General features: G+C 43.0%; 1 pseudogene; it reads right to left on the bottom strand.

Annotated features, from left to right (window-relative positions):
• Positions 1-8739: 8739 nt before the first annotated feature.
• Positions 8740-9136, bottom strand: Cks2l1 (CDC28 protein kinase regulatory subunit 2 like 1; annotated as a pseudogene).
• Between the last annotated feature and the right edge of the window lie 266 nt (positions 9137-9402).

Here is a 9402-nt window from a genome sequence, read left to right as displayed (position 1 = left end):
TTAGACAAGATGGATGAAGCAAAGAAGTGCAGACCGACAGGAGCCGGATGTAGATCGCTCCTGAGAGACACAGCCAGAATACAGCAAATACAGAGGCGAATGCCAGCAGCAAACCACTGAACTGAGAATAGGTCCCCTATTGAAGGAATCAGAGAAAGAACTGGAAGAGCTTGAAGGGGCTCGAGACCCCAAAAGTACAACAATGCCAAGCAACCAGAGCTTCCAGGGACTAAGCCACTACCTAAAGACTATACATGGACTGACCCTGGACTCTGACCCCATAGGTAGCAATGAATATCCTAGTAAGAGCACCAGTGGAAGGGGAAGCCCTGGGTCCTGCTAAGACTGAACCCCCAGTGAACTAGTCTATGGGGGGAGGGCGGCAATGGGGGGAGGGTTGGGAGGGGAACACCCATAAGGAAGGGGAGGGAGGAGGGGGATGTTTGCCCGGAAACCGGGAAAGGGAATAACACTCGAAATGTATATAAGAAATACTCAAGTTAATAAAAAAAAAGAGAGAGATAATTGGTGGGAGAGAAAATTCAAATGATTGAAAGTAGTTTTAAAAATTCAGACTCAAAGAAAATAGACTTTCCTTTTCCCAATAGCCACCAGTATCTCCTCAGCTATGGGAGGAGACTTGTAAGGTCTGTCCCCATCCTTGCTAGGCTATTGATCAGCTTGATCTTTTGTTGCTCTAGGGAGGCAACCATAACTATTGCGAGTTCATTTTGAGAAGAGTGATGCTGATGTGTCCAGAAGATACTGTTCCATCACTGTCCTTTCCAACCAATGACTCTGCTGGGATGCCCCATTTATGGGTGAGCACTCCTCTGCATTTTGATCAGTTGTTAGTTTCTCCACTATTGCCATTCACTGGATAAAGCAATCTCTCTGAGGAAGTCTTAGAACTTATAATTTATGAGTATAGAGAAATAAATTTGGAAAGAAGTTTGATACTGTGATGGTTTGTCTATGCTCAGTCAAGGGAGTCACACTATTAGAAGATGTAGCCCTATCTGAGTAGGTGTGTCACTGTGGGTGTGGGCTTTATGACCCTCCTCCTAGCTGCCTGGAAGTCAGTATTCTGCTAGCAGCCTTCAGATGAAGATATAGAACTCTCAGCCCCTCCTGTACTATGCCTGTCTGGATGCTGCCCTGCTCCCACCTTGATGATAATGGACTGAACCTCTGAACCTGTAAGCCAGCCCCAGTTAAGTGTTGTCTTATAAGGAGTTGCCTTGGCCATAGTGTCTGTTCACAGCAATAAAATCTTAACTAAGACAGATATTGTGTCCATTTAGCAAAATAATAGTAGAAGGACTATCCCTGGGGCCTGTAGACTCCCCAGATGAGCTCTTAGCCAGATTTGCAGTGCCTGGCATAATTTCTCCTGTGAAGTAGGCTTTAAATTCAATCAGAAAATGGTTGGTTACCCCCATAACATTCATGCCACTGTGTGGGCTTCTCTTTAAGTCGATCATCATTGTGGTTAATGGGTTGACAGCAATGGGTCAAACATGCCTCAGTGGATAGTCCCACAGTAGTGGGTAGATGGCCACACAAATTGGACTCAGTGGATTATTTTCTAGAACTCCTGTCCATTGTTTTGTTTTGTTTTGTTTTTTTCTGCTGGCATGGAATATGCTAGATAAGGTCTCTACTGCTGAGCGCATTCTCAGCTTTGTTATCTAGCAGCCACTAAGTTCACTTGGTTTCCTATACAATGTGAATTTATATTGATTGTTTAGGCAACTTCCACTGCCCCCTAAAAGCCCTGTCTCCTCTGAGGGCTGAGGAGCCAAAATCTCAACATATGAACTGAAGTGAGAGGATGGGGCACAGCTCATAACAGCCAAAAATACTACAAACAAAAAAACCAATAGACAACAGTGGAGGTTTATATGAGAATGGCTCCCCTAGGCTCACATGTTTGAAGGTTTGGTCCTCAGTTAGTGGAACTGTTTGGGAAGGATCAGGAGGTGTGGCCTCGTTAGAATGGGTGTGCCTGGACGGGGGTGGGCCTTGAGGTTTCTAAAGCTTATATATCAAGCGCTCTCTCTCTCTCTCTCTCTCTCTCTCTCTCTCTCTCTCTCTCTCTCTGTGTGTGTGTGTGTGTGTGTGTGTGTGTGTGTGTGTGTGTTTTCATGTGTATTTGTGCTCACGTGTGAGCACATAGAAGCCAGAAGTGAACATTGGTGCCATTTCACAGGACAAAGTCCATCCTGTTCTCTGATTCATGATCCCATGCTTTTACCCATAGCTGGACAATTCAACTCAGCTGGCCAATCAACAAGTTTGGGGGATCCACTGGTCCTATCTCTCCAGTGCTGGAATTACAAGTATGCTACTGACTTTCCTTTTTTTTTAATTGTAATTATTTATGTGTATGAATGTTTTCCTTCATGTGTGTACGTGCACCATGTGTATGCTTAGTATTCTCCCAGGTCAGAAGACAAGCATTGGGTCCCCTAGAAGTGAACTTAAGAATGATTATAAATCACAGTAAGGATGCTGAGAACTGAACTAGGTCTTCTGGAAGAGCATCCATTGCCCTTAAAAGCACTGAGCCATTTCTTCAGCCCCAACCCTGGCTTTTCCTTTGAGCTCTACAGATGCAATCCCAGGTCCTTATGCTTATGAAACTACTTCACACACTGAGCCTTTTAACTAGTCTTTCTTTTTTTGACTCTATTTTACTTTGAATTTAAGACAGGGCCCCTATAGTCCAGACTGGCCTCAATTTTACAGCAATCCTCTTGTGTCAGCCAGCCTCGTGCCACTAACATTTTGTGTCTCTCTAAGGCATCAATACATTGTTCTTGGCAACCTGATTGTCTGATATCTGCCATATTCCTCTGTGGGCATTTTATTGTTACTGTTATTGTTGTTGTTTTTCTGTCCCTGTAAAAAGGCAAACCTTGTCAGAGGTAGAATCTTATTTGACATTCAAGTGGTCCATTCAGAGCCCGTGAAGTACATAAGAACGCATTGTGACTTGCAAAGACCATAGCTTCCAAGATGCAATGTCTTCCTAAGCAGCTCCTTCCAGCTGGGTGGGCCATTTTTGTTTGTTTGTTTTTTTCAATTATTTTCCCTAAATAAATAAGTAAAAGCAGAAATATCATCTGCTGTGTAATAAAAATTAGACTGTCTTTAGATTCTGTTCCTAGATCCCTAAATACCAGACTACAGTAGAAAAATGTTAACAGAACTTTAAGCACTGAAAAAAAAAATCCCTACCCAGCTAAGTTTTATTTGACAGATGGACAGCAACTGAAAGAATTTCTATCATGAGACTGTTTATTGGCTCTTACTAATTACACACAACCATCTCTTGGCTCAATATACAACCAAAGACATAGGAAAAAATTATCATTACCCAAGAATGTAGTTTTCAAATTGATCAGCAGCAGACACAGCCCTTTATCCTACAGTACCTCCCCAGGGTTCCTGTGGGGGCTGCTTTCTTTCTGGTTGTTGATTTCCCACTGTCAGGAATGCTTCCTCGATACACCCTTCACTTGTCAGTCTTTGTTCTTGACTCTTCAGTGATCACCTCAAACCAGAAATAATGCTCTCTGGGCTAACACTTGCTACCAAATGTCAAACTTTTCACACAGTCCCTTAAGAAGTGACCTTTTTTGTCTTCTGCCAAAGCAGATTTGCTGAATCCCAAAAGAGAGGCTGCTTTCATTGCCAAGTTTGTCCACTCTTGATCTCTTTTCTACATTTTTAAAATATATACATTATAAACCCTGTCTCAAAAAAAAAACAATAAACTGGGAAATAATAAACTGACCTGCGGGATATTATGATCTCTGTTATCCTTTTTCTTCTAAGACCTGAGAACATTTCTATTTAATTGTGATGTAATCCTAACTTGTCAGGTTTAAGTTGCAAAGAATAAGATCCATTCTGCCTGCTCTAGCAGAAGGCACTTTTCTGAGTATCAAGATAGTAGATTGCTGCTAAGAAAACAGCCTGTAGATTAGATTTTAAGAATGGCTCAGGGGGCCTGGTGGTGGTGTCTCACACCCTTAATCCCAGCACTGAAGAGGCAGAGGCAGGCAGATCTCTGGAGTTTGAGGCCAATCTGGTCTATAGAGTTAGTTCCAGGATAGCCAAGGCTACACAAAGAAACCCTGTCTCAGAAAACAAGAAGAAGAAAAAAGAAAAGGAGCGAGGAGAGGAGAGGAGAGGGGAGGGGAGGAGAGCAGAGCAGAGCAGAGCAGAGCAGAGCAGAGCAGAAGAATGACTTAAAGGCACAAAACCCTGACACCTCACCAGGTGAGTCCCTCCTTCAGTTTGGAAGCTTTCTACCAAATGGTGAAGCGGCTAACTCCTGACCAGAAGGCTACCAGGATCTGTACACACAAATGGACCCACACCCAGCCACTCCATGACCTAGTGTCTGTCCATTTCTTCCTGAGGCTAGAACAGGAAAACCAAGTTCTCACCTCTGCTTGTTGGAACAGCCAAGAACAGGGCAGTCTCTGCCTGACTCTCACTTCCCAAATCTTACATCTGAGTACCAACATTTTCTACTTTGGGGAGATTTAAACCATATTTGAAATCTTTAATTTAAAAAAAAAACCTCTCAAAAATATACAAGAAATCATAGTAGGAAAAACCTGAAAGAGATATCAAATACTAACCAACCGTATTCACCTCAGTGCCATCTTAAAGATATTCTTAAATACATAAGAAAAGGGGCTTGGGAGAATGTGGTGATTCCAGTGGTCGATTGGAAGCATTCCGGGAGCTTGTCGTAACTTAAAGATTACTATAAAATGAACCATAACAATACTAATCATCAACATTCAAGTTCCCATTATATGCCAAGGAATAGTCTATGTGTTTGTGGTCATGTAATTCTTAAACATAGCCCTTAACTATGTTCTATGTGTATTCTTATACATATAGATCTACTTCAGTATAAGGAGGTGAAATAATATGTTCATGGATGCATACGGTTAAATGATGGACCCAAGATTTTAAACCCGGGCAGCTGTACCCAAAGAAACAGACAGTCTAAGACAGTTCTAGACATTTCAAGTGAACAGAAACAGTGCTGTCACTGAGCTCCCCAGGGCGATGTTCCTGAGTACCAAAGATTATATCCAGAATCTTCTCATTTTACGCCACTGTAGTGGATAAGTTTCACAATCAGAAAACACATTTGAAAATACACTATATGGTTTGGCCTGCCCCACATGAGCTCCCAAATGAATAAGGACATACCCCAGAGGAGCTGCAGTCTCCCAAGACAGCACCACCTCGGGGACCAAGCATTCAAGCCCATGAACCTATCCAGGGACATTGCACAAACTACAACACTCTCCCCGTGCAATTTTATAACATTAAAAATTGGAACGGTAGCCCGGTATTTCCAAAGCCTTTGACCATGAAAAAGGTAAAGTATTCACCCTAAAAACTGAAGTGTGTTTAAATTTTGTGCAGCCTAGTGTAATCTCTAGACTGTAAAACAGTGACGTGCTAAGAACACAGTCTTATATGCCCCTGGACCAAACCTTATCTTCCCACCCACCCACATCCACACCCATGCCCCTCGCCCTGTCTACCTCTACTCACTGCTATCTATGAAACGAGAAGAGACATTTTCATGCTGTGAACCTAGCGCAGACTCACTAAGCCTGACACCGTCTCACATCGTCTTCAGGGAGGTCCACATCCCGCAGGGGTGAGGTGACCACACAGTTGACACCCATCCCTTCAGCGAGCCCCGCTGTGGAGCTGTAATCCATCATCCAAACAAACATTAATATTTCACCTCAGTTATCAAGTGTGCCCGTTCAAACTTTTATCTAAAACATTCTTTATCATCTTTTCATTAAGTTCTCAAGAGCTAATGGTTTCTGAGTTCCCGGGGAAAGGATGATGCTTGGAATAATGAAGGTTCATTATTTCTCCACAGAATGCTTGTTAATTCAAATGACGATATTAAAACTATAGTAGCCTTTAGCGCTGGGGTGATTCCTAGCATACTTTATCATGTATCAATATATACTCTGTTTGTCAAAACTGCCCAGGGCTGGGGCTGACATTCTCTCTGGGGGAGTCTAGTGCTTCAAAAGGCACTGAATACACCAAGGTGACAACTTGCAGGGTTCGTGCCTCTAGGAAAAGGAAAGATGAAACTTGAAGTGCCACTGTCTCCCTTGATTTCCTTATTAGCATTCATACGGAGGTGGCACCTCCCCTCTCTACTCCTCATGGGTCTCCCTTTTGGATAGAATAAAAAGAAATCAATATTTTGAAAAGAGAGCACACATGGCAAGGTTCTACACATGAAACCTTATTTATTTCCACTTAACGGATCCCCCAAATAATCTGTTCAAGAAGAAAGGATACTGACTTAGTTTCTGCATAGATATGTATCTGTGTTGCCTTGGACTGTTCTCAAACTCAGTGCTTCGGGAGGCTGGCGATATTCTGGGGCAAAGGAGTTACTGTCAGTATTATTGTTAATATGTTAATAATTGATTGGGGGCCTTTTTATTCTCTGAGTTTTTCATTTATGTATATACTGTGTTAATTGTTACTATTGGGCTTATGGGACTATGGGTCTCTTTAAATATTTCTTTATCTTGTCCCAGCCACCCCACAACTCCACCTCTGCTCCTGTGTTGATTTCAGCCCAAGCCAGTCAAGAGACCATAGTAGCAGCCAGGGATCCAGCTGCCCTGACTGCCCCTGGCTCCTGTCACTGTTGCTAGGCAGACATTAAGAATGGACGTTATCCCAACATCCCTGTGCTTTGTGTGTGTGTGTGGCGGGGGGGGGGGGTGTCCTGGTTCTCTCAGTCTTTATGGATAACATTTTCCCAAGTTGCAGTACGTCCCTTAAGTGAGTCCCATTGCCTTCTTCCTCCTTTTATTAAAAGGTTGTGAAGCATCAGGAACCCTTCCAGGACTCTCTGAACTGAAAGAGTGAGCCCAGCCCGTCACCTGGTTCCACTACCTGTTCTTTCCCTTCTCTTGCTCTCTCCCTCTGCCTTCCAGACATTGCAAAGCTTTGCACAAAAATATAAATTGCTTCCTTCCGGCAACTTTTCAGATTGTCTTTGCGCCGTGCATTTGTGATGCGTCTGAGGTTCCAGCATCCCAGCCAGGTCTCCCAGGAGGAGGCCAGAATTCTCAAAACTAGGTATTTTTATCTCACCCAACCAGGATAAAATCGGAAGAATCTTATCGGTGCCTTTCTCCAGAACCGGGGAGGGATTGTATTTTTGAAAAGCAAACCGTTTCTTTCTGTTGCTTGGAGCTGCGAGGTCAATACTCAGGAGTGTTACTGCGTGCTACAGCATGCATTCTGTGCTACTGTCTCTTAATTATCTCTCCAGTGGAAGGCTGGCTGGCCTTCTGCCCACAGGCTCTGTCATACCAGCGTGGTGTGGACCCTCTGTATCCCAGCCTCAATTTCAGAACAGTGAGTCTCCGAAAGAAAGAGCTCCGCACGCGGGACTACAACTATATAAATTGTGGCACTCAGGATTTTTTGCATTGGACATTAATCACAGTAGGTAATAGGATGGTGCTTACTTGAAGAAAATAAAAGTCACCCTGCTAGTCTACTGAATGAAAGAAATGAAGGGCTTGGGCTAATGTGCTGCAAAGGGCTACATCCCCAGAATATTCCAGTCCTTAGGTCGATTGAAGAAAAATGGGGTTGGAGACAAATATGTAGGTCAGTTCCTAGTGTGTTCCTGGCTTCACGTGTTCTCATGCAATATGAACCAGTGTGTGAGAGACACCTTCAGATCGCACCGACGCTCCAAATTGACTTTATTTGTTCTTACCCACTTATTGACTTCATTTTATTTGTTTGTTGATTTTATTTTATTTGGCTCTTTTCAGGCAGGGTCTCATGGAGCCCAAACTAGCCTAGATATCTGGAAGTTACTATGTAGCAGAAGCTGGCCTTGAACTCCTGTCCTCCTGCCTCCACTCTCTGAATGCTAGGATGATGGGTGTGCCTCAGTCCTGATACATAATAGAAAGAGAGAGAGAAGGGAGAAACCCATTGCTTGTTGATCGGGTTATTTGGTCTAAATCACTAATAACAGCGAAGCACATGGGCTGTTGATTTTCTTCACTGTTTCCAGTTGTCCATTTATCTGTCTATTCTTTCTGGCACTTGATTTTCTCGAAAACAGGTAATTTGAGGACAAACTCAAAATATTGAGAAAAATTGACCTTTTGGCATCTAAAAATAGCAATTAATTTTAAAGAGCAAATGGTATTTGTCTTAGTTACTGTTCTGTTACTGTGCCAAGACACCATGACCAAGGTGCTTATAAAAGAAAGCATTTAACTGGGGTCTTGGTTATAGTTTCAGAGGGTTAGACCAGGATCACCATGGTGGGTGCAGACACGGCCCTGGAGTTAAGAGCTCCTATCTGATCCAAAAGGCATAGGCAGGGAGAAAGAGCAAGACCAGGTCTGGCATAGACTTTGAAATCTCAAAGCCCGCCCCCAGTGACACACCTCGTCCAACAAGGGCAGACCTATTAATCCTTCCTACACAGTCCACCAATTGAAAACCAAACATTCAAATGTGTGAGCCTATAAGGGCCATTCTCATTCGAACCATTACAATATTTTTTAAATGCAATATACAAACTTTATTGAACAAAACGGGTAAAGTAAAACAGGCACTTATATTAAGAAAAAACTACAAGAAAGTTTATCTTTAACAACTTAAAATAACCCTACTTGCAGTTGCATTTAACTGAGCTCTGTTGCTGTGAAGAATACAGCTCATGCACAGGTATGGATGAAAGATTTGTACATTTTTCAAGTATTCACTGAATACTACCTTATATACACATATACATTACATTTGAAAAAGATTAGATGATCCCAGCTGTACTTCATTTTTGTTGTTCTTTTGGAAGAGGCCGTCTAAAGAGAAGACTATGTGGTTCTGGCTCATGGATCATGTCATGAGCCCATCCTAGACTCTGTTGAACACCAAGTCTCCTCCACTCCTCTTCGGACATCAGATGAGTTTTGAGTACTTGTTTAGAAAGTTCTCTGGGTAACATGACATGCCAATACTCATACTGCTCGTCGAAGTACTTGTCTGAGTAGTAGATCTGCTTGTGGACCATCCTGCCGGTGTGCAAAGGAGAAAAATGGAACAAGGAAACAGGGCACAAGGAACTCCACGTCTGCCTAAGGCTGGGGCAATGACTCAAATGAGGCCAACCGAACCATTACAATATTTATTGAGATTCACACACACACACACACACACACACACACACACACACACACACACACACACACACACCGCAAGAGAAGATGGCCAAGCTAAATACTTCAGAGGTAGCCTATGAATTGAGTCCCAGCACTCAGGAGGCAGAGGGAGGAGGAT

The sequence above is a fragment of the Rattus norvegicus genome, chromosome 17 (genome assembly GCF_021556685.1).
Source record: "Rattus norvegicus strain SHRSP/BbbUtx chromosome 17, alternate assembly SHRSP_T2T, whole genome shotgun sequence".
In the NCBI taxonomy this organism is placed as follows: domain Eukaryota; kingdom Metazoa; phylum Chordata; class Mammalia; order Rodentia; family Muridae; genus Rattus; species Rattus norvegicus.
This window is presented reverse-complemented; position numbering and strand designations above follow the sequence as displayed.